Source organism: Halichoerus grypus, chromosome 13 (genome assembly GCF_964656455.1).
Source record: "Halichoerus grypus chromosome 13, mHalGry1.hap1.1, whole genome shotgun sequence".
NCBI classification, from domain to species: domain Eukaryota; kingdom Metazoa; phylum Chordata; class Mammalia; order Carnivora; family Phocidae; genus Halichoerus; species Halichoerus grypus.
Window position 1 is genome coordinate 77,214,012 of NC_135724.1, and position 24,017 is coordinate 77,238,028.

Consider the following 24,017-nt stretch of genomic DNA (forward strand, 5'->3'; position numbering starts at 1 on the left):
TGTAAGTGTCCTCCAGGAGAGGTGCGACCCGGGCCTGTGGCTGGGCAGCCCTCAAGCCACTGGTCCCCTGGACAGTGACCTGGAGCAGCAGAAAAGGGAGGCCCTAGACTCCAGGATGAAGAGCCTGAGTCCCACCCCTGGGCCTGTGAGGAGCAGGAGGTCTGATGACACAGGGTGGGAGAGCTGACGCTGTCCCCCACCCCACTTGTGGAAGGGCCCAGTGTGACACCTGCACCACCAAGGGGGACAGTTACCTGGAGGGCTTACCCCCTTTTCTCTTCATTATCCGTTTTTTGGTTACACCCCTACCAAACTTGCCTGTGCTTGTTAAATTTTTTTTTCATTATACTATCATAGTAAAAATAGAAATTTTATAGTGATACTGTATTCCAACATGAAAAATTTACAGAACACACTGTTTTTCGAGTGTAATGAAACCAGATATATTTATGCTATTTAATTATAATACTGGAATAATAATAAGACCATTGCAATCCTGCCTCTTTAACCCATTCTAAATTAGCATTGCATTGAATTTCCTTCAATTTTTGTTTTGTGTTCAATTTTTACACGAACATGAAAAATCCATAGAACCTCAGCCTGGGAAACGGTGCCGTGAGGTGACCCAGGCCCTCTGCGGGTCTCCGCAGAGGCTGCGGGGCCCCCAGGGCGCAGGCATCTCCCAGCCGGGGTTGGATGCTGCAGTGTCCCCTACTTGAGCCCGGGCTGCCATGTGCCCTCGGGGCTGAGCCGCCCTGCTGGCATGAGAGGGAGCCCCGGGGCCCCTGTCCTTCTCACTTTTCCCGGGAGCCTGAACTGTGGAAGGTCAGGCCTCCTCACCCTCCCCCCGGGGTTCCCCCCAACACCTAGTGATTAGCTGTGGCTACTCCCTATTGACCTTGGGGAATTGGGAGGGCGCGGTGGGTCCTGCAGAGCAAGATGTTGAACACCTCCAGAGGTGCTCTTCACAAAGAACACAATGTGACCCACACCTTCTGGGGCCCGAGCACACGGTGGCCCTGTGGGGACCGATGGAACTCCCCTCCCAATAAGGAGCCATGGGAGGCTGCCGCCTGGCCACTTCAGGGCCTCTATGGAAGCGGGGTGGGGGGTACCGTTCCCTGGGAAGATGTGCTCAGGGCATCCTTCAGTTCCCTGCATGGATTTTTACCACCGTCTCTTTTCCACTTTTGTGTCACGTGCCATAGAGGTTACCCCAGCGCTCTGCCCTGGGCTGTTCTGATCCCGAAGTGCCAAAGACAAAGTTAGGGAAGCAACTTGTTGGCCTTCTGCTTTGCCTCCTATCCCCTCCACACTCCCATTTCCTCTTATTCTTCCACTCTATCAGCTTTTACGTCCTTCACCCCCTCTCTTGAGCCCAGGATGAGAGAACTTGTGATAGCAGACTTCTGTGGGATCAGTCCTGACAGCTGGTGGGAAGAGAAGAATGGGGCATGTTCAGAGTCCCCTCCCCTTACCCGGGGCAGAAGAGCACAAAGTGGGGGGAGGGGCGCCCGGGGCAGTGGGGGCCCAGCCCTTCTCATCTCACCCCCCCCCCGGCTCCCTGCCCCCCAAGCAGGGCTGCTCAGCACCATTCAACGGTGCAGACCCAGGTCAGGAGCCAGGGTGATGCTAGGAGAGTGGAGAGGGGGGTATTGGCAGAGATTTTATAGACATTGGAGATGCAAGGACCTCCTGTGCCTGGATGGGACCAGGTCCTTCAGGATGGCAATCATCCAATCAGACAACAGGAAAGAGCCCCCGAGGGAGCTCATGGGTAGGGAAGCGAGAAAATGAAAAGGAGATGACAGAGGAGATAAATTATATGCACAGTTTTGCTTCCTCTGTCCAGTCTTCAAAATCTGCAAAGTAACCCTCTGCATGGACCTTAGCAGGCATGGCCCAGGACAGGGTTGCCTTGGGAAAGGACAGGGGACAGTCAGGGTAGAGGTGAGCACTCAGGCTCACTGCTCTGGGGATTACATCCCTGACCCCGGAACTCAATGTGCCCTCAGCTCTGCAGTCCTCCTGGGACCATAATCACTTCATCTTTGTGATGAGAAGCGGGTCTAGGGTCTCTGGGCCCTTCCCAGCCCTCACATTTCATACCCGGGACCAGAAAGCAGCACCTGTCATCCCATTCCTGCAAGATGCAGTCACTGTCCCCATGACTCTCTGGGCATGACATTGCCCCTCCTCCCTCTTTCCCTGGAGTCTGTGCCCCTCTCACCTCCTGTGCAACTAGAATGTTCTACAGCTGCCCTGGCCACATGGTGTGAGATCGCCTCAGTTTAAATGTGTGTGCAGGCCAGACAACCCTTGGGCAGGCACTTAGATTAGTGTGGGGACGTTTAACGACTGAGCCACCCTGGCGCCCCTGTTTTGTTCTGTTCATATACTAGTAGGTTCTTTTGAAATAATATGAAGAAGTCTTCTGCCTCTGGGCTTTGAGGGTGCTCTGTTTGCAATCATCTTTTCTTATTTGATATTGAAGATGATCTTCCCAGGAGACCAGTTCTGGCTGCCTGTGGCACTGCCAAGCATCGAAGCCTCTGGTTAGGTTTGCTTGGCATCTCTTGGGAATAGAGCAGGAGAGATTTGGTTTGGGTTTTTGGCATCGACCTAGGATGGAGGCAATCTCTTGAGACACAGCTCTCTCCTGCACGTTTGAACCGGCAGACAGAGTGCTTCCGTGTGAGCCAGGTGCAGGGAGAGTGGGTGACCCTCTCCGTCTGCAGCTTTGGTTCATGGAGCAGCACCTGCAGGGGCCGCCCTTGGGCCTGCCCCTGGCTGAAAGGGTGCTCCCGGCGTGGGCAGTCCAGAGAATGTTCCCACTCAGCCTCCTCCACATGCTCCGGGGTCCTGCTGCAGAAGTGAGGTGGGAGACATGCCCTGGAGCACATTTCTCTCCTCGCCCAAATCCATGATCCTGGGACCAGAATAAACCCTGCACTGGGCTCCATGGGAGAGAGGCCCATGTGCGGCCGCCCAAAGACCCTCCCTGGCCAGGAATTCTAGAGGCCTGTGTGAAGGCTGCTGGGCTCGCCGCACACACTGGCTCTCACGGTCCTGCCGAGCTGGGCTCCTGGGAGCAACCAGGCCCAGGACAGAGGCTCCGAGCACCAGAGCCGGAGTCCCTGCTCCTGACTGATCCCGCTGCTCCAGCCACACAGCGATGGGCCTGCCCCCCTGTCAGGGTCACGGACCCCTCTGGGACCTCTCCTCAGGCCTGCCCGGGGCCTCCCCCAGTCCTTCCAGGTCGGGTCTCAGGGCAAACTGGCACTGGTGTGTATGTGGGCGCACCTGCTGTGGATTTCCTCTCGCCTCACCTATAGACTGGGGGACTTTGGAACAGTTAGATTACCTCTAAGTTTGTGTTCTTCTTTAGAAAGCTTATGGGGTTGTTATGAAATTCAAATGTCTCCCTAGAACCTGGGGTTACCCCAGACATAGGACAGTCACTCAATATTTGGAGTTGGTTGTCACTCTCGCTAGGGGCCCAGCACACCGTTGGGCCCATGGCCGGTCCCTCCTGAGTAGGATCGTGCGGTTAGCTGGAGGCTGGCATACACCTTTGTCTGTCTTGCTCTCTGTCTCTCCCTTTCTCCCACACAAACACACACACTCACAATCATACTACATAGAGCCACAGAAGACACCCCAACCCGAAGCCTCATGCACACACAACCACACCACCCACAGGGAATACATTGGCTTCCTGGTACTGTAGACACATGACATACTTTTTCACCCAGGAAATCTGCCTGTCCCCCGCACCCACAAGGGTCCTACCAGGAAACTGGAATCAGGGCGGCTCTCCAGACTGACGATTGCAAGGATGCCCCACCTGCCTTACCATCTAGAGTTTTTTCACAGGAAGAGACTGATTCCAGAATACGTATTGTTCTTGCTCACTCCTAAAGTTCCTGTAAGCTACAGTTACAGAAAAGAGGACACCATGAGGCTCAGGTCATGCTGTGCACTGTCTGTCTGCACTAACCCAGACACTGTCTGTCTGGATCAGGCTGGGAACCTCCTTGTGTCTGGCCTGGTCCCGGTTGCATCCCCACTGATGTGTCCTGGGTGGGAAAACAGGAGACCTGACTCCATTCTCTGCCTCCCCCCAGTTTCCATGAAGGAAAGTGCCTGGTCTGTCCCACAAGTAGCTGGAGAAGAGGCTGGAACAGGAAGCAGGCCCCTGTCTCCAGGCTTTTAGGAAGATGTCCATCCAGGGCTCAAACCAGCCATGACGGCATGACCAGCCTCATCCCTGCTCAGAAGGAGCCCAAATGGCAGTGTGGGCAAGTCTGGGCCCAGGTGGTGATGCTGTACTGATTCACCTAATCTTGCAACCTTGGCATCCCCGCCCACTCTCCCATGGCCTGGGTGTCCTTTATGCCTTCCCTCTGACCTCCCCCCCTGCCCCCGCCCCGCAGAACTTCACTCTGAAAATCTAGTCCAAGATTCTGGATCATGCCCTCACCCTTTAATGCTGAAGTACCTGACGGAGCCAAGACTCTTAGAGCCTAGCCGCTGGTTTCACTTGTGCCTTGTTTACACCCAGCAGGTATTCCCTTCCACAGGACCCCGGGACTATGATCTAGAGATAAAGGGTTTCTAGAACCTGGAGGCTTCCTACTTCTCAGATTCTCTCCAGAACTGGGCATGGCCTGCATCTGCCCTTCGGGTCACTTGCCCCAACTCTCCTGTTAAGACGGGGAGGATTCTTCCTCAGGCTTCTTTCATCAAAAGGGTTTGGGAACAGAGGAGGGGCAGGTGAGAGGTACCAGTCAGGGAAATATCCCTTTAATGCTGAAGTCTCTGACGGAGCAAGGACTCTGGGATTGGGGATGGCGAGCGCCCCACAGAGGGAAATCAGGAACAAGCCAGAAAAGTATTACTGATGCCAAACTTAGTGTCGAAATTTAGGGTGTTCCTCCAGAAGTAGAGAGGTGGGAAAAGGTGCATGGGACTTGGGGTGAAAGGGCCTCATCTCAGCGCCGGGCTCCCCAACCACAGGCCGTACGACCCCTCTGTCATTCAGCACCCTCTCCAGCCTCCCTTTTCTCCGAGGCCCACTGAATACCACATGGCTCCTTTTCTTTAGTCCTGCTTGGTCCCACTGCCTGCTCAGAGGTGAGACCCATCATTAACCAGTGTCATTCATGACAGACTCACGGGGATTCTGAAAACGTATTTTCCGTTCAGAAGCCTGGGAACATTTTCCTGTGTTAATGGGATTTTTTTCAGATGAAACGAGGTACGTTTGGCATACAATACACTACACATATTTAAATCCTACAATTCCGTAAGTGCTGACGTACATACACACCCATGAGGCGAGCTGAGGAGACTTTCTTCTCTTTTTTTTTTTTTCTAAATGGCAGAGTTCACACTGGTAACTGTGCCATTTTGGGAGACATAAATCCTGGGAAACACACACACACACCACAAAACCACACGCCCACTCAGAATCCCACCTCGACACTTCACACGCAGACACACCCCACCACCACAAACACGAACATGCTACCCAAATGCGACACAGCTGCTTAGAAAAACATAACCATGGTTCTCCATGTGCAAAACCCTCTTTTTCACCACACCTCTGATCCTCATTCCAATGGGAGCCCAGAATCTCAATGGCAGTCCTGACCAAAGACAGCAAGAGACTGATTCCAAAATACGTACCGCTGTCACTCCTTACGGACACCACCTGCAGTTACAGAAAAGAGGACACCATGAGGCTCAGGTCATGCTGTGCACTGTCTGTCTGCGTGAGCTTTAGTTCCCTCAGTGACTTTAGGAAACTAGGTGGACCCCTGTGTTTGAGTCCAAGGCCCCCAAAGTAAGTGACCTGGATGCCTGTAGGAAGTTGTTTTTCCTGGGGGATGTGTCTGTCCAGTCCATTCAGGATGGCGACTACAAAATTCTTCATCCAAGCAGGAGAAACTGTGGCTGAGGGCAAGGATCCTACCACAGCGATTATAACCAGGTTTGGTGTGGCCAGGGGTAAATGTCCTCTCGAATCAGCTAATGGTTGGCAAGAGACAACCACTCAGCACTCTCCCCAGCAGGGAAATTATGTATATATCTCAAATGGATATATATATATGTTTTCCATAAAATTAGTATAAAAGTAATTTTATTTCCATATACAAGCAGTTTACAGTAGGAAAATGAATTTTGTTATTATTATGTTCAATTGGCCAACATATAGTATATTGTCTGATTTTCATCTGCATTTGATTGGAAAGAAACCAAGAAAGCAACATTTGTTCCTCGGGTAAAGACAGGCAAGCTCACCTTGGCAATCCACAGGTCCTCCTCATCTGGGATATGCTTCCGCAGCCATGCCCAAATTGCACAGTTGTCAGGAACATCTAGAAGGACACAGAGTATCTGTCAGCACATTGGGGGTGCTGCTCAAGAATAACTTGGGGAGGGGCGCCTGATTGGCTCAGTCGGTTAAGCATCTGCCTTCAGCTCAGTTCATGATCTCAGGTTCCTGGGATTGACTCCCGTGTGGGGCTCCCTGCTCAGCGAGAGTCTGCTTTCCTCTCTCCATCTGCCCCTCCCAACTGTTTGTGCTCTTTCTCTCTCTCTCAAATCAATAAATAAAATCTAAAAAAAAAGGAATGAGTAACTCGGGGAGTATTGCTAGATATCAATGGGGGTCAGAGCATATGGCAGCATTTGGTTACCAGGCATGGGCTGAACTGCCACCATTGGGCCTCTGGCGGTAATAGGGCTATAACGTTTGCCCTGTGATGAGATTTTTTTTTTTTTTTTGAGAATGTTGACATTGGCCATTGTGCAGTGGCCGTAGGATATATCGCCTGGAGAAATATGCAATCTCTCTCTCACTCTCCCTGTCTGTCTCTCTGTGTCTCTCTGTGTCTTTCTTTGTCTGTCTTGCTCTCTGTCTCTCCCTTTCTCCCACACAAACACACACACTCACAATCATACTACATAGAGCCACAGAAGACACCCCAACCCGAAGCCTCATGCACACACAACCACACCACCCACAGGGAATACATTGGCTTCCTGGTACTGTAGACACATGACATACTTTTTCACCCGGGAAATCTGCCTGTCCCCCACACCCACAAGGGTCCTACCAGGAAACTGGAATCAGGGCGGCTCTCCAGACTGACGATTGCAAGGATGCCCCACCTGCCTTACCATCTAGAGTTTTTTCACAGGAAGAGACTGATTCCAGAATACGTACTGTTCTTGCTCACTCCTAAAGTTCCTGTAAGCTGCAATTACAGAAAAGAGGACACCATGAGGCTCAGGTCATGCTGTACACTGTCTGTCTGCACTAACCCTGAGTTCTCTTATGACTTTAGGAAACCAGGTGGACACCAGTGTTTGAGTCCAAGGCCCCCAAAGTATGGGAACTGGATGCCTATAGGAAGTTGTTTTTCCTGGGGTACGTGTCTGCCCAGTCCATTCAAGATGGCGACTACAAAATTTTTTATCCAAGCAAGAGAAACTGTTGCTGAGGGAATGGATCCTACCCTCCTGCCCCTACTTGTCTGTGGGAGACAGTGGATGCACTGGACGAGGTGCCTGAGCCAACACACAAGCCCAGATCCTCACTAGGCTTCCAAACTCTAGGTTTCAGTCCATGACCCAACACACAATGCAGTTACCCCCAAGGGAAGCCCCTCTAAAGGGCCAGGGGAAGCCCAACTGTGGCCATCCTCCCCCAGCATTCACATTACCAGCTGTCTCCCATGGAGCCTTCCCGGTGAACCGTTGACCACCCTTAGTGACCAGGAAGTGGTCTGCTCAGCTGCCAAGCTGACTCAGAACCCAGGACATTCCAAACCAGCTGTCACATGATGGCTCTGCCAAGAATTAGATTCCTTTTACTGACCAACCCTGGCTGAGCAGTTAGTGTGAACTAACTGGGAAAGTGGCCACCTGGGCTGGGGCTTTGGTGGTTTAATAAATGGAACCTGTGACCTTCCATGTCTCACTGGTTGTTGATCTGAGCGAGTGTCCCAACAGCCTGGCTAAGGTCTGGCTGACAGCGGCTGTCGGCTACACTGGCTCTGAGTGGGCACCTTCAATGCCCCTCCCTTCTGATGAGTCACTCAGTATCCAGTCTTCACACTTTTCTCCTTTGCCAGATCCTTAAAGGGCAGGGGACAGTGTCCCAACTCCTCTTAGAGAGCACCCACCATACACCCACAGCCTGCAGACCCCCACCCCAGGACACCCCCCGAGGACCACCAGACATATTTTCCTATTTTCTATTTCTTCATGAAAAATCTATGCTGATCATTTCCAATCTTTCTGACCTAGCATGGCCCCACTTCAAATCTAAATTTTTCATCTCTAAGCCCACACCATACCCCAGACCTCAAGATTCTTGTGCGGCAATTCCACAGGGTTGTCTCATCACTCAGACTTAATATTTCCAAAGCTGAACACAAAGACAAGAGAACTTCTGGAACCAGACACTTGCTGGAGCAGTTTAGAGAGTTGAAAGGAAGAGGGAAATTGTGCAAATCCAGAGCCACCCAAATCAGGAAAACACCAGTGTGGGGAGTACCTGGGCCAGAACCAGACTTCACAGGGTTCCCTTCTAGCAGGTGGGTGTAGCACACCTGACTCAGCCCACCTCCCAGCCTGGACCATTCAGGGTTTCTTGACACCATTCAGTGGTGCTGAGGATATAAATGAAGACCAACCAGATGATACCAAGTAAAGCTGATTTATTCAGAACTTGCTAGAGCAAGGAGGGCAAGGGAGTCAGCCATTATTACTTGTATTTCGGCAGAGATTCAAAGGAGCAGAGGAGGGAAATTTTATAGGCCCAGAATGGAAGGCTTCAGGCATGCTCTGACTAGAGCCCCTTGGCATAAGGAAGCTGCAGTCAAGGCCTAGAAGCAGGGCATCCCATGTCATTGTTAGGGCTGTTGTAGCTGCTGGTCCTCAGGTGCAAATACGGAAAAAAATCAGGGACATTCTCAGTTACAAATCATGTCCTGGTCGTTCGGGGCCAATTGCTACAGAGGTTATTGGTTAGGCTTCTGGGCTGGATGCTTCAGATGGTGGTCTGACATCTTACAAGTTGAAAGGGAAATCTGTAGATAATGGGTTGGTTTCCTGGGCTGCTGACTTCAGGCCAGAGTCCTATTTTTATCTATGGTCAGGCTACTGCCCATTTGTCTCTTCCATTCTCAGTCCCCCATTTGGGTCCTTATCTCACTTGGGAGAGGTTGGCCCACTCCGAGAAGACTAGAGATCACACACTTCACTGCTGGACACGGTCTAGTCATCTTCGGAGTCAACTGCATTGGAAGATCTTCTTGACCACGCTTGTGATGCGAGCACATCTGTATGGCTGCATTTAAGACTCTGGATCGAGTGCAAAGGGCCAGCACTGTGACCACTATGAAAACAAACAAACAAACAAGAACAGGTTAAGAGTCCCTATAAGGTGCTTCCAAACCAGGAACCCCAACTGCCCAACCCAGGCCAAGAGAACAAATCCCAAAAGGCATGAAGATCCACCTTAAAGCCCAACAGTTTCTTCCTTAAGGCCCTTCCTAACCTGTTCTACCTACCCTACTTTATGGTCCAAGCACAAAAAGTGTCAACAATAACACAGATGCCACCACATCCTGCCAACAAGAAATCTACGGCAATGGTACTGTCCATCACTATGCCGCCAATAGGTTGAGACAGATCCGTATTCCATCTGGGACATTATCAGGAACTTTTGCCAACATTAGAGATAGTTTTCCTACAGGTTTTTTAATTTATGCAATTTCCACCAAAGGGAACATTGTTCTAATTTGGGGCATCAATAGTAATTCTTCCAAGTCGTGTGCCTGAATAATCAAAAGCGGCCTCAATTTGGAGCTCACATATGAGTTGGAATTTCCAGCCTTGGTGATTCATTTCATTTGATGAAATCTGAATTTCCCAGAGGGATGTCCCTTGTGGTCTGGGAAGGGATGGCACACCCAGCAGTCAGACACACCGAGAGGAGTGCCATCGGATATGTTCTGACCTTACAAGGATAATCATTAGTAGAACAATTACAACAAGAAAAAGGGACTAAAGGGGTCGTTCTGGGTGAATGGCAACAAGGGGTTTATGGAAAATGAGAATTATTTTTACTAAGCAGATACAAAATGAAAAAAGAATTCGATGGGAGTCTTGACCCAATATCTTGTGTGGAAATTGCCCACTATCCATCACAATTTGCCTGTTCTGGAAGTCTTGGGTCAACTACCTGCTTCTGAAGACTGGCTATTTCCAGAGGATCTCTGAGAATCCTCAGTTTGAGGAGCCTTCTAATTTTGTGGAATTCTGACTTAAAATTTTTTTGTTTTATTTTATTATTTTATTTTTTTCTTTTCTTTTCTTATTTTATTTTATTTCAGTGGTGAAGTAGGAAGCCAAGGGTGAACTCCCAGGAGCTACACTGCTTTGTTTCTAAACAGTACCTGAGAGGGTCCCTTCCGATGATGCGTAAGGGCAGTTTTTCTCTGATGTGTCTTCGGGTAGAAAAATCTTCCCACAGTTGAAGATCGTGAAGAGGCTTCTAGGAAGATTTCAGGAACGGTGGCCTCAAGCTGTTGGTGAAAAACTTGGGTAATATTCCAAGAGTTCTTTGCAATATGTGGCCACGTCTGCATGTAGTAGGGTAGTGTAATCTAGTCTGGGTAGTGAAATTCCTAGATATATGGGTCTTCCAGCTACCAGTTTAGAGTGGGACAACCAGTGTGTTCCTAAGGGAATCGACTGGACAGCCATCATTGCTAGTGTGCATTTGCAATAAGGGAGCTCACAGGTTTCTGAAAGTTTTGCTAATTTTAACGGAAGGATGAAAATGTTTGGCCCACTTTAAAGAGGTTATGTCTTAAATCATGAACTGTGTCTAGCAGAATTGTAATTTGTTTTGAAACTCTATATTTCTCTCTTGCTAAGGTTGAGAGCAAGTCAATGGAATCCTTTTTAGAGGCTGTTTTATTCTCTGAACAAAGTGGGAGATCATTCACATATTGTATAAGAACTAAGTTACAAGGGAAACTTTTATTTTTTATTTAAGTCTTGATTGAGGACATGGGAAAAGTAGAGAGGCCTTCAGTGAACTCCTGGGCTGTGATTGTCCAGCTATGCCATTGTTCTGTCCAGGAGGGAACAAAAAGGATAACCTTCTGGTCTCTTAGTGAAACAACTTTTGATTCAGAATTTCTTTTGGAGGCCTCAACATACCATCCAACAGGAGCCACCTACTGGGCCTCCTCCTTTCCTAAGACACTTCTCAAATGAACGATTTTGCTCAAATTGGGTTGTCCAGAGTTGGCCATGGAGACCCAAATCATCGTTGGTGAAGTTGTGGGGAACAAGAATTAAGATTGTGATAAAAGTACACAGGAGAAGCAGACGATTTTTTCTGGAAGAAGAGAGGGCTCAGGTTTAGAGGATTCCCAAGAGAGCTGGTATTGGCTGACAGAAATGGAACATTTGTATATCTCGTGCCTTGAGCCCCCAAAATGACAGTTGGCCACCTCTGAACACAGACCCATCAATCTGGACTCTCCAGCCAGTGGAAAACCAGAGAGCATACTCTCAGGACACAATATTGAGATAGTGGGAGAACCTCAACTGCTCTGATTGGTGACCTTCAGCAAAGTTCATCCGGGTGGCTCAGACAAGATTCACAAGGGCCTATTCGTGGTTCTATGCTCTGATTCTTCTTCTTATGACACACAAAAGTTTTACACAGCTCCACACAGAATTGTAACCCAAAGGACAGCAGAAGGGGACAAAAAGGAATGGTCTGAGTCCACCAAGGAGGCCTAGCAAATGGGAACCAAAAACAAGGCCCAGGTGCCAGACTGAGTATAAACAGCCTAGGCACTCACTCCAAGAGGGCAGATTTCAGATGCAATGCTCACTCACCGTGTCCTCATGGACTCCAGAAGCTGCAAAGCAGCAAGGCCCAAGGGGCCTCTGTGGGCACCACCCGGGATGGAAAGCTTTGCTTTTCAAGGACCAGGCAGCTCAGACGGGGTCTTGGTGGGACTTCTTGGATGACCTGTCCAATAAACAAAGGCCAGCCAAATGAGAACAAGCAAAGAATATTTATTCAGAGAGGCTCTAGTGAGCTGTCTAGAAGGGAGGCACCTTATGTGGTTGTTAGGGGTGCATACTTGGTTGTTCTCTGGTGGCCGGTCCTAGGTTGGAAATGGGGATAAGAGTTAGTTAGGGAAGCTCTTAGATATAATTATGACCATTTGGGGCCAATTGCTACAAGGGTTACAGTGCAGATTCCTGAGCAAGTTGCTACATACAGCAGCCAGCCTTCTGACAAGTCTGACATATGTAGTCGGCCTGCTTGCTCGGCGGACGCCAAGGTAATGGGTTGCTTCCTGGAATGGTTGTGGGTCAGAAAACTATCTTTACGTATGGTCTGGCTATGGTCCATTCCTACATGCAGTTTTTCATGCAGACTGGGGACCAGAAACCAGGAAAATGCTGAGGAAGTGCTTGAGCAGGGCTGAAGAGAGCGATTATAGATTTGAAGATCCAAGGACGTCAAGTGCCTGGATGAGCCCAGGTCCTGCACGATGGGAATCATAAAAAGGAAGAAAGAGGAAATTAGCCAAAGCTCCAAAAAGGAGCTTATCAGTATGAGAGAGGATAGGGGTGCGGTGGCTCAGCTGGTTAAGCGTGTGACTCGTGATTTTGGCTCAGGTCATGATCTCAGGGGCCTGGGATCCAGTCCCATGTCAGGCTCTGCACCCAGAGGGGATTCTGCTTGGGATTCTCTCTCCGTCTCCCTCCACCCCTCCTCCACTGTCACAGTCTCATTCTCTCTCGCATTAAAATAAATAAATCCTTATTAAAAAAGAGAAAGATTATAAAAAAGATGAAAGAGGAAATAAATTACATACGGATTGTGGACCTCTCGGTCAGAGTCCTCGCAGTCTGCAAAATAGTCCTCTTTGTGGACTGTGACGCGGACAGTCTCGAACTTGTCTTGGGAAAAGAAAGGGGTCAGTCAGGGTGACGTGAGGACTCAGGCCACTGCTTCTGGGATTATGTCCCTGACCCCCAAACTCAATTCTGTCCTCAGCTCTGCAGGCCCCCCACCTCACCAACCCCGGGACTGTGATCCCTTTACTTCACTGTTAAGGAAGGCGTCCAGGGTCTCTGGGCCGTTCCCAGCCCTCAGATTTCGTAACTGAGTCCAGGAAGCAATGCCTGTCATCCCACTCTTTCAAGAGGCAGCCACGGTGGTGCCCGTGACTTTCTGTCCCCATGATTTCCTACCTCCCTCTGCTCCCTCCTGCTACCCTTCCTCATCTCTCCTTTAATCATGAATTTCTTATTTCCCTTCTCCTGTCACCTCCAACAACCAGATTGTTCTCTGAAATGGGAACAGGAGAGGAATGATCATGGGTTTACTGCCACCCTTCCTAGTCAATCAGCTGATCAATGAGCCAATGCAGCGAACATGGAGGTGGCTGCCACGGGCCTGGGGTTGCGCCGGGCCGTGAGAGTGACAGCCAGCTGGGCACTCAAGTGACTGCCCTGTACTTGGGCTAATCTTAGGCGCCTGAGACACACTTAGTACTTATTACAGCCCAGAAGTGTCCTCACCCAGAGAGGAGATGAATGTGACGGTAGAGGTACAGTTACTTGTCCCCCAAATTCCCCCAGCCTGTCAGTGGGGGCAGGGGTTCTACAGCACGTGCGCCCACATACACACCCGTGCCTGCCAGCGTTCACCCCGAGCCCCCGAGCCCCTCAAGGACTGGGGGAGGCCCTGAGCAGCTTGATGGAAAGTCCGAGGGTGGTCTGGGACCATGACGTGGGGAACAGGCCCATCGCTGTGTGGCTGGAGCAGCGGGATCAGACAGGAGCAGAGACCCTGGCCCCGCTTCCCGGAGCCTCTGTCCTGGGCCTGGTCGCTCCCAGGAGCCCAGCTCGGCAGGACCGTGAGAGCCAGTGTGTGCAGCGAGCCCAGCAGCCTTCACACAGGCCTCTAGAATTCCTGGCCAGGGAGGGTCTTTGGGCGGCCGCACATGGGCCTCTCTCCCATGGAGCCCAGTGCAGGGTTTATTCTGGTCCCAGGATCATGGATTTGGGCGAGGAGAGAAATGTGCTCCAGGGCATGTCTCCCACCTCACTTCTGCAGCAGGACCCCGGAGCATGTGGCGGAGGCTGAGTGGGAACATTCTCTGGCCTGCCCACGCCGGGAGCACCCTTTCAGCCAGGGGCAGGCCCAAGGGCGGCCCCTGCAGCTGCTGCTCCATGAACCAAAGCTGCAGACAGAGAGGGTCACCCACTCTCCCTGCACCTGGCTCACACGGAAGCACTCTGTCTGCCGGTTCAAACGTGCAGGAGAGAGCTGTGTCTCAAGAGATTGCCTCCATCCTAGGTCGATGCCAAAAACCCAAACCAAATCTCTCCTGCTCTATTCCCAAGAGATGCCAAGCAAACCTAACCAGAGGCTTCGATGCTTGGCAGTGCCACAGGCAGCCAGAACTGGTCTCCTGGGAAGATCATCTTCAATATCAAATAAGAAAAGATGATTGCAAACAGAGCACCCTCAAAGCCCAGAGGCAGAAGACTTCTTCATATTATTTCAAAAGAACCTACTAGTATATGAACAGAACAAAACAGGGGCGCCAGGGTGGCTCAGTCGTTAAACGTCTGCCTTCAGCTGGGTTCCTGCTCCCTGGGATCAAGCCTGCATTAGGCTCCCTACTCCGTGTGGAGTCACCTTCTCCCTCTCCCTCTGCCCCTCCCCACCAATCATTCTCTCTCCTAATAAATAAAATCATTTAAAGACCGAAAAATGAGAAAGGAACACTTCTATTCTTATACTTCCTTTGTCTTTCTGATTTCCTACCTCCCACTCTCGATCTACAAAGCAGCAGGTACAACCTGACTGCGCCCAAGAACCCTCTCCCATTGATTCCTGAGTGGAGTTCCCTACCTGAAGAGGTTTCGTCATCGGTATAGATCTCGAGGCTCTCAACCACCAAATCTTTAGAGACACAAGCATGAGCAGCAGGTTATTAGAGAGAGGGGCTCCCCTGTTCCTGCTACTCGAGCTGAGGCCAGGCTGGCTCGCCCAGCGTCATCAGCTCTTCCTCCAGGTCCTCAAACCTTCCTTGGGCTCCTTGGAGGCAGAGCCCTTCAACAAGACCTTGACACAGTTGCAAACCTTCAATGAGAGAAAGGATCCCCCTTCACATGGCACTTCCCTATCTCCACGGGATCATGAGAGCTCTCACGTGCACAGGGATCAACCTGAGATCCCAACTGGGACGGTCACACACCGGGGTAGTTGGGGTCTGTGAGCAGCCCCTCTGCCAGGCCCACAGCAGCTGCCCAGGAGAGCTGTCTCTGAGGCTGGGAGTGTTCTGTGTTGTCAACATGCACTACTGGGCACCGGAAATGTGGCAGGTGTGACGAGGGATGGGAATGTTCCACTTTACTTACTTTAATTAACTGAAACGTGAGCAGGCATGTCTACCTAGAGGCCCGGACACTTCACTGTCCTCAGGAGCCTACCCTCCTCTTTCTGATCCCGACTAGGGCCTGGGCAGGCACTTAGATTAGTGTGGGGCCCAATAGGCCCAGACAAGCTGAAGCGGGGCGTTTCTACCCAGGAACTAGATCCTAGCCCAGGGGTGTAACAAGAGGGGCTGCTCAGCGCTGAGCATTTGGGGGACAAGGAATGAGGGAGATGCTCTTGGTGCCCTTGCACAGACTACCCGGGGCCAGGGTTCCTGTCCCCATGAGCGGGAGGACACAAATAGAGTTTGGGTTTGAGAATTCTCAGACCGTTTCAGAGATACTCTCAAACTGATGTCCTCTGGGCCATAAAAGGGAGCAGCAAGGAGCACCTTGACCTTTGGATCACCTCCCATCACTTTGCTGAGCTCACCGTGCACTGGAGTCTGTGCCCCTCTCACCTCCTGTGCAACTAGAATGTTCTACAGCTGCCCTGGCCACATGGTGTGAGATCGCCTCAGTTTAAATGTGTGTGCAGGCCAGACAACCCTTGGCCCACGGCGTGTAGACAAGGACTGGTTGTCAGGGACTCCCAGAAGCAGGTGAAAAGTAAAAACAGGTCCCTTCGGGCCCCAGGTGGATCAGGCTGGGAACCTCCTTGTGTCTGGCCTGGTCCCGGTTGCATCCCCACTGATGTGTCCTGGGTGGGAAAACAGGAGACCTGACTCCATTCTCTGCCTCCCCCCAGTTTCCATGAAGGAAAGTGCCTGGTCTGTCCCACAGGTAGCTGGAGAAGAGGCTGGAACAGGAAGCAGGCCCCTCTCTCCAGGCTTTTAGGAAGATGTCCATCCAGGGCTCAAACCAGCCATGACGGCATGACCAGCCTCATCCCTGCTCAGAAGGAGCCCAAATGGCAGTGTGGGCAAGTCTGGGCCCAGGTGGTGATGCTGTACTGATTCACCTAATCTTGCAACCTTGGCATCCCCGCCCACTCTCCCATGGCCTGGGTGTCCTTTATGCCTTCCCTCTGACACCCCCCCCCGCCCCCGCCCCCGCCCCGCAGAACTTCACTCTGAAAATCTAGTCCAAGATTCTGGATCATGCCCTCACCCTTTAATGCTGAAGTACCTGACGGAGCCAAGACTCTTAGAGCCTAGCCGCTGGTTTCACTTGTGCCTTGTTTACACCCAGCAGGTATTCCCTTCCACAGGACCCCGGGACTATGATCTAGAGATAAAGGGTTTCTAGAACCTGGAGGCTTCCTACTTCTCAGATTCTCTCCAGAACTGGGCATGGCCTGCATCTGCCCTTTGGGCCACTTGCCCCAACTCTCCTGTTAAGACGGGGAGGATTCTTTCTCAGGCTTCTTTCTTCAAAAGGGTTTGGGAACAGAGGAGGGGCAGGTGAGAGGTACCAGTCAGGGAAATATCCCTTTAATGCTGAAGTCTCTGACGGAGCAAGGACTCTGGGATTGGGGATGGCGAGCACCCCACACAGGGAAATCAGGAACAAGCCAGAAAAGTATTACTGATGCCAAACTTAGTGTCGAAATTTAGGGTGTTCCTCCAGAAGTAGAGAGGTGGGAAAAGGTGCATGGGACTTGGGGTGAAAGGGCCTCATCTCAGCGCCGGGCTCCCCAACCACAGGCCGTACGACCCCTCTGTCATTCAGCACCCTCTCCAGCCTCCCTTTTCTCCGAGGCCCACTGAATACCACATGGCTCCTTTTCTTTAGTCCTGATTGGTCCCACTGCCTGCTCAGAGGTGAGACCCATCATTAACCAGTGTCATTCATGACGGACTCACGGGGATTCTGAAAACGTATTTTCCGTTCAGAAGCCTGGGAACATTTTCCTGTGTGAATGGGATTTTTTTCAGATGAAACGAGGTACATTTGGCATACAATACACTACACATATTTAAATCCTACAATTCCGTAAGTGCTGACGTACATACACACCCATGAGGCGAGCTGAGGAGACTTTCTTGTTTTTTTTTTTTTTTCTAAATGGCAGAGTTCACACCGGTAACTGCCATTTTGGGAGACATAAATCCTGGGAAACACACACACACACCACAAAACCACACGCCCACTCAGAATCCCACCTCGACACTTCACACGCAGACACACCCCACCACCACAAACACGAACATGCTACCCGAATGCGACACAGCCGCTTAGAAAAACATAACCATGGTTCTCCATGTGCAAAACCCTCTTTTTCAGCACACCTCTGATCCTCATTCCAATGGGAACCCAGAATCTCAATGGCACTCCTGACCAAAGACAGCAAGAGACTGATTCCAAAATACGTACCGCTGTCACTCCTTACGGACACCACCTGCAGTTACAGAAAAGAGGACACCATGAGGCTCAGGTCATGCTGTGCACTGTCTGTCTGCGTGAGCTTTAGTTCCCTCAGTGACTTTAGGAAACTAGGTGGACCCCTGTGTTTGAGTCCAAGGCCCCCAAAGTAAGTGACCTGGATGCCTGTAGGAAGTTGTTTTTCCTGGGGGATGTGTCTGTCCAGTCCATTCAGGATGGCGACTACAAAATTCTTCATCCAAGCAGGAGAAACTGTGGCTGAGGGCAAGGATCCTACCACAGCGATTATAACCAGGTTTGGTGTGGCCAGGGGTAAATGTCCTCTCGAATCAGCTAATGGTTGGCAAGAGACAACCACTCAGCACTCTCCCCAGCAGGGAAATTATGTATATATCTCAAATGGATATATATATATGTTTTCCATAAAGTTAGTATAAAAGTAATTTTATTTCCATATACAAGCAGTTTACAGTAGGAAAATGAATTTTGTTATTATTATGTTCAATTGGCCAACATATAGTATATTGTCTAATTTTCATCTGCATTTGATTGGAAAGAAACCAGGAAAGCAACATTTGTTCCTCGGGTAAAGACAGGCAAGCTCACCTTGGTAATCCACAGGTCCTCCTCTTCCGGGATACTCGTCCGCAGCCATGCCCAAACTGCACAGTTGTCCGGAACATCTAGAACGACACAGAGTATCTGTCAGCACATTGGTGGTGCTGCTCAAGAATAACTTAGGGAGGGGCGCCTGATTGGCTCAGTCAGTTAAGCATCTGCCTTCAGCTCAGTTCATGATCTCAGGTTCCTGGGATTGACTCCCATGTGGGGCTCCCTGCTCAGCGAGGGTCTGCTTTCCTCTCTCCATCTGCCCCTCCCACCTGTTTGTGCTCTTTCTCTCTCTCTCAAATCAATAAATAAAATCTAAAAAAAAAAGGAATGAGTAACTCGGGGTGTATTGCTAGATATCAATGGGGGTGAGAGCATATGGCAGCATTTGGTTACCAGGCATGGGCTGAACTGCCACCATTGGGCCTCTGGCAGTAATAGGGCTATAACGTTTGCCCTGTGATGAGATTTTTTCTTTTTTTTTGAGAATGTTGACATTGGCCATTGTGCAGTGGCCGTAGGATATATCACCTGGAGAAATATGCAATCTCTCTCTCACTCTTTCCATCTCTCCCTCTCCCTGTCTGTCTCTCTCTGTCTCTCTGTGTCTTTCTTTGTCTGTCTTGCTCTCTGCCTCTCCCTTTCTCCCACACAAACACACACACTCACAATCATACTACATAGAGCCACAGAAGACACCCCAACCCGAAGCCTCATGCACACACAACCACACCACCCACAGGGAATACATTGGCTTCCTGGTACTGTAGACACATGACATACTTTTTCACCCGGGAAATCTGCCTGTCCCCCACACCCACAAAGGTCCTACCAGGAAACTGGAATCAGGGCGGCTCTCCAGACTGACGATTGCAAGGATGCCCCACCTGCCTTACCATCTAGAGTTTTGTCACAGGAAGAGACTGATTCCAGATTACGTACTGTTCTCGCTCACTCCAGAAGTTTCTGTAAGCTGCAGTTACAGAAAAGAGGACACCATGAGGCTCAGGTCATGCTGTGCACTGTCTGTCTGCACTGATCCTGAGTTCTCTTAACGACTTTAGGAAACCAGGTGGACGCCAGTGTTTGAGTCCAAGGCCCCCAAAGTATGGGAACTGGATGCCTATAGGAAGTTGTTTTTCCTGGGGTACGTGTCTGCCCAGTCCATTCAAGATGGCGACTACAAAATTTTTTATCCAAGCAAGAGAAACTGTTGCTGAGGGAATGGATCCTACCACGGCATTTTTAACCAGGTTTGGTGTTGCCAATGGTAAATGTCCTCTCAAATCAGCTAATGGTTGGCAAGAGACAACCACTCAGCACTCTCACTAAAAGGGAAATTATATATAAATATATATGTATATTTATATCATCTCAAATGTACAGTGTCCAATTTTCATCTGCATTTGATTGGAAAGAAACAAAGAAAGCAACATTTGTTCCTCGGGCAAAGAACGTCAGGCTCACTGTGGCCAGAGATGCGTCTCCAACAACGCTGACTCCAGGTGTCTCAGGCGTTTCTTCCGTGAGATCTAGGACACAAAGTAACTGTCAGCACATTGGTGGGTATTGCTCAAGAATAAGTCGGGGAGTGTTGCTTGATATGGACATGAGGCTAGAGTGCATGGGGCCAGTTGGTTACCAAGCATGGACTGAAGTGCCGATGTTGGGCCACCCACAGAAATAAGACTGTGAAGTGTGCGGTGTGATAAAATTGTTTTGAGAAAGTTGACATCATGCAGTATATATGTGACATCTCTCCTGGAGAAACCCATTTCTCTCTCTCTCTGTCTTTCTTGGTCTCTCTCTTTCTGTCTCTGTCTCTCTCTGTCTCACACACACACACACACACAGGCTCACAATCACCCAACATAGAGCCACACAGGACACCTAAACCCCAAGCCTCTTGCACACACACCCACACCACCCACAGGGAATAAATGGGCTTTCTAGTACTGTAGAAACATGGACTATGTTTCTCACCTGGGAAATCTGCCTTTCCCCCACACCCCTAAGCCTCGGTCCTACCAGGAATGTGGAATCAGGGTGGCTCTCCAGACTGAGGACAGCAAGGATGCCCCACCTGCCTTACCATGTAGAGTTTTTCCTCAGCAAGAGACTGATTCCACAATACGTACCACTAGTGCTTGTTCCTGGGGCCACCTGCATTTACAGAAAAGAAAACACCATGAGGGTCAGACCCTATGTGGACTGTGTCATCGGTCCTCCTGGTGACTATTGAAAACCCAATGAGAAATAGTAGTAAAGACAAAGGCCCCCAAAGCAAAGCACAGAGTGCACCCATGGAAAAGGCATGAGCTTTTCCTGGGGGGATAGATCTCTCAAGTTCACTGAAGCAGCAACGACAAATCTCTTAATTCATGGAGGAAAAACTGCTTCTGAGGAAAACGTCCCCTACCACACAGTTTACAACCGCCCCTTCCAACACCCCAAGAAAAGGGTACCTAACATGTAAGAAACACATGTTGTCCTATCTAAAGTCACTTCAAAAAGAGGAAAACCAAGAAAGAAACATTTCTCTCTCAGGCAAAGACAGGCAAGCTTACCCAAGAAATCAATTTTTCCTTGCCAAGCTTCTTGACCACGATGCTGTCAGGATCTAAGAGGACACAGAGTACCTGTCAGTCCATTGGTGTTGCTGCCCAGGGATTACTGTGCGATCACTGTTGAGATGGATATGGGGCAAGCGTGTACGGGAGGGACTGATTCATAAGCATGGACTGAGCTGCTGTTGGGCCATCCTCCTTGGTGGATGAGGAAAAGCAAACAAGAGGAAGAGGAAATGAAGGAGAAACAGAGCCTTTGACTTTCTAGCTTAAGGCAACCTAGTCGATGTGAGTCAGTTAGTCTACAAATAGGTAGCCTGACTGCAAAGTGTGGTGTAGTGAGGCAGCCCACCCCTCCCTCGGCCCGTTGTGAGGTCTCTTCATTTGTCCTGCCAGGTGGAAGCTCCTCCAACTGGCCATCCAAATGGGAGACAGACTAGGAGACACAGACTCACTTCCAGCCCTTGGTCGTCTATCTCATGAATTACTCAGAGAGCTCTGCTTGACTTGAAGGAGAGACCAGTGTCGATGGATGTGGTTGGTTCAAAAGCACGCAGTTGTCAATGGCAAGATTTGATTCCTTCTGATGGTTGAGTATATCTATATAAGAAACTGAGGGCTGCTGAAGGGGGGTTGGTTATGGATGTGGTTGGTTAAAAAGCACGCAGTTGCCAGTGGCAAGATTTGATTCCTTCAATGGTTAAGTAATGTTCCAGTGTATCTATAGAACAAACGGAGGGCTGGTGAAGGGGGTCATGGGGTAATTGGGTGATGGGCCTTAAGGAGGGCACTTGATGGAATGAGCACTGGGTGTTATATGCAACAGATGAGTCACTAAATTCTACCCCTGAAACTAATACTACACTATAAGTTACCTAATTTGAATTTAAATTGTTAAAAAAAAGCATGCTGTTGGCTATCGGTGAGCCACCCTTCTTCATGGAAGGAGATGCGAAGAGGAGCAGAAAAGAAGGGACAACAGTCTTGGCTTTGCCATTGAAGACAAAGGTACACCTCCAACTAATGGAACATTGTGTGTTAACTCGACTTCAATTAATAAATAATAATGAGGAGGAGGAGCAAGATGGTGGAGGAGTAAGAGACCTAAATTTTGTCTGGTCCCAGGAATTCAGCAGATAGGTATCAAACCATTCTGAACACATACAAACTCAACAGATCGAAGAAAAGAAGAGCAGCAACTCTCTGAACAGAAAAGCAACCACTTTCTGGAAGGTAGGACGTGCGGAAAAATGAATCCGAGGCGATATTTGGGAAGATAGACCACGGGGGAGGGGGCCGGCTACCGGCAAATGATAGAGCGGCAGAGCACAAAATTGGAAATTTTAGAAGATGACTCCACTGAGGGACGTCGTTCCAGTCCAGTGGCTAAGCGGGGTGTGGAACCCTCACTGGGACAGTGTGGTCTAAGGACCGTTGGGATCACAGAAGGACCGGGGGGCTGAGTGCAGCAGAGCTCCCAGATATCAGAGCGGGGAAGCCGGCTGCAGAGACGGAGCCGAGGTGTGGGCTCTCAGCTCAGGCTTGCCATAAACCACGATCCATGGCACAGTCGGGCCACTACTCTTCCAGCAGGGACCCAACATGCAGCAGATCCGGGGAGACTCCCCTTCCTCCCCTGGGAGGAGCGGCGCGGGAGCACACTGCAGGGATCTGCTGGGTTTGGAGACTCCACACGGGGCCGGGTGCCAGAAATAGAAATGCTCGGTCACAGGCCGGGTGAGCACGGAGTGCAGCCGGAGATCAGGGAGACGGGAGCGACTGACTGCTTTTCTCTGGGGGCGTACTGAGGAGTGGAGCCCTGAGCTCCTGGCTCCTCTGGGCAGAGATTGGGAGGCCGCCATTTTCACTCTTGTCCTCCAAAGCTGTACGGAAAGCTTGCAGGGAACAAAAGCTACCTAGAGCAAAGCTGAGCAGATGACTTAGCCTGACCCCGGCAAGGGCGGGGCAATTCTGCTTCCCGCAAAGATATTTCAGAATCACTGGCCCCTCACCAAAAGATCAGCAAGAACAGCCAGCCAAGACCAAGTTTACTGATCAATGAGAATAGCAGAACTCCAGCACTAGGGGAATACAGCACATAGAATTCATGGCTGTTTTTCCCATGATTATTTAGTCTTTCAAAGTTAATCTTTAAAATTTTCTTTATTTTTTCTTTTTCTATTTTTTTTTTGAATTTTTCTTTTTCCCTTTTTCAACCAACATCTTATCAATCCTTTTTAAAAAAATCTCTTTTACTTTTCATTTTTAGAGTCATATTCTATCACTTCATTGTAGTTAACCTTATTTTTTGTATATATATAAGTTGTTCTCTCTTTATAATTTGGGGATACAGGTTCTTCTAACAGACCAAAATATACCCTAAATCTCTAGTGTATGGCTTTGTTCTCGTCTCCTGCCTGATCACATTTTCTCCCCCCCCCCCGCCTTTTTTTTGTTGTTTTTTGTCTTTTTTGTTGTTGTTCTTTTTTAATTCCTCCTCTTTCTTTTATCAACCAACTTCTTACCTTATCAATTCCTTTTATAAAATCTTTTATAATTTTCACCTTTACAGTCATATTCCATCCCTTCATCATATTTATCCTTATTTTTCTACATATATAAATTGTTCTTTCTTTAAAAATTTGGGAGGCAGTTTCTTCTAACAGACCAAAATACACCCAAAAATCTAGTGTGTGGCACTCATCTATTCACCAGCCTGATCATATTTGATTATATTCTTTTTTATTTTCTTCCTTTCCCTTTATTTTTCCCCCTGGTTTCAGATCTCTTCTGATTTGTTTAGTGTATATTTTTCTGGAGTCGTTGTTACCCTGTTAGCATTTTGTTCTCTCATTCATCTATTCTCCTCTGGACAAAATGACAAGATGGAAAAACACCTCAAAAAAAAAGAACAAGAGGCAGTACCGACTGCCAGGGACCTAATCAATAGGGACATTAGTAAGATGTCAGAACTAGAGTTCAGAATGACGATTATAAAGATACTAGCGG

At 49.6% G+C, this 24,017-nt stretch overlaps 3 long non-coding RNA genes across 5 annotated transcripts in view; all 3 read right to left on the minus strand.

Annotated features, from left to right (window-relative positions):
• Window positions 1-5,606: 5,606 nt before the first annotated feature.
• Window positions 5,607-7,265, minus strand: LOC144379801 (uncharacterized). Its single transcript, XR_013443186.1, has 3 exons — window positions 7,235-7,265; window positions 6,307-6,383; window positions 5,607-5,716 (listed from the first exon to the last, which is right to left on the minus strand). It is a non-coding gene; the product is annotated as an uncharacterized LOC144379801 (long non-coding RNA).
• A 1,450-nt stretch (window positions 7,266-8,715) lies between these two features.
• LOC144379802 (uncharacterized) lies at window positions 8,716-17,840 on the minus strand. 3 transcript variants are annotated; one of them, XR_013443188.1, is made up of 6 exons: window positions 17,824-17,840; window positions 14,984-15,034; window positions 12,933-13,017; window positions 11,938-12,073; window positions 10,476-10,604; window positions 8,716-9,412 (listed from the first exon to the last, which is right to left on the minus strand). It is a non-coding gene; the product is annotated as an uncharacterized LOC144379802 (long non-coding RNA). The 3 variants fall into 3 exon arrangements; XR_013443189.1 differs by lacking the exon at window positions 14,984-15,034 and having other exon boundaries at window positions 17,739-17,835; XR_013443187.1 differs by lacking the exon at window positions 17,824-17,840 and having other exon boundaries at window positions 14,984-15,104.
• A 1,941-nt stretch (window positions 17,841-19,781) lies between these two features.
• LOC144379803 (uncharacterized) overlaps window positions 19,782-24,017 on the minus strand; it is a 12,059-nt gene continuing 7,823 nt past the window's right edge. Inside the window, exons 2-4 of the long non-coding RNA XR_013443190.1 lie at window positions 21,009-21,061; window positions 20,580-20,604; window positions 19,782-19,973 (exon numbers count right to left, since the gene is read on the minus strand). This is a non-coding gene — a long non-coding RNA (uncharacterized LOC144379803). The remainder of the gene's footprint in view (window positions 19,974-20,579; window positions 20,605-21,008; window positions 21,062-24,017) is intronic.